Genomic DNA, 1,005 nt, shown 5'->3' on the forward strand with positions numbered 1-1,005 from the left:
GAACTGTATATATAAAGGAATAAAATGATAACTCTCAAAACATATTTTAAAAAGTCACAATATAAGTGTTAAAAAGTCTTTTAATGACATCTTTGGGTGTCTTGAGAGACATGTCCTGTTTTTTGTTTACAGACAGTCAAATATGTGACATTTCTTCCGAGTTTTAAATGTTCAAATGTATCTAATTCTATTTAAGACATAAAATTATGTTTATGCCATCACTTAGTTTGGAAACATTTTCTTGAAAATCTTTCAGTTTTCCAGTGAGTTTCTTTTAGAGGATTAAATGTTTACTTTACTGGTTTTCTAAGTCAGATTTGTAAATTCCACATCACATTGTACAGTAAAATAGGACAGTAGTAGACAGCAGGATAGAACTTGGTACACAAACTAATATAAAATACTGTACTTCAACATTTCTAGTCATTTTTGTCACTTTACACTTGTCAAATGGATCTAATTGTATATAAGTCCCTAAAACAATCTTTATTCATTCTGACTTTAACAAAGGTAAAGAAATAACGTGTCTTGTGAGAAGAGATTGTAAGAAACACACCGTTCACTTTTCAAGTCCCTCAATGAGTTCCCTTGAAATGAGTAAACACACTTTGATGTGTCTTGGAAATGCAATTTTCTTTCTAACCAACCTTTATCATGTGGGGTTTTAGTAGTTTCTGGTGTGCAGGATTGCAAAACTTTCTGAAGGAATCCAGGGAGGAACGAACCCAAACTTTAGCTGAAAGATAGTAAAATCAAACAGATTGAAATCTATGTAACTGGAAGAACATTTTGTTTATTTATATACATGAAAAAGTCACAAAGGTCAAAAGTAATCAACTCTGTAAGTGCAGCTCACCATCCTGTTATTGAAACATAGACCAATGAGGGCCTTTTATAAGATTAAACATACACTTGTGTGTCCACATTTAAAAAATGTTGTTGTTTTTTTATTATTCTACTTTTTTAATGTCGAACAATAAGACTTAAAGGTTGATAGGAAGTGAC

Source organism: Blennius ocellaris (assembly GCF_963422515.1).
Source record: "Blennius ocellaris genome assembly, chromosome: 7".
Taxonomy (NCBI): domain Eukaryota; kingdom Metazoa; phylum Chordata; class Actinopteri; order Blenniiformes; family Blenniidae; genus Blennius; species Blennius ocellaris.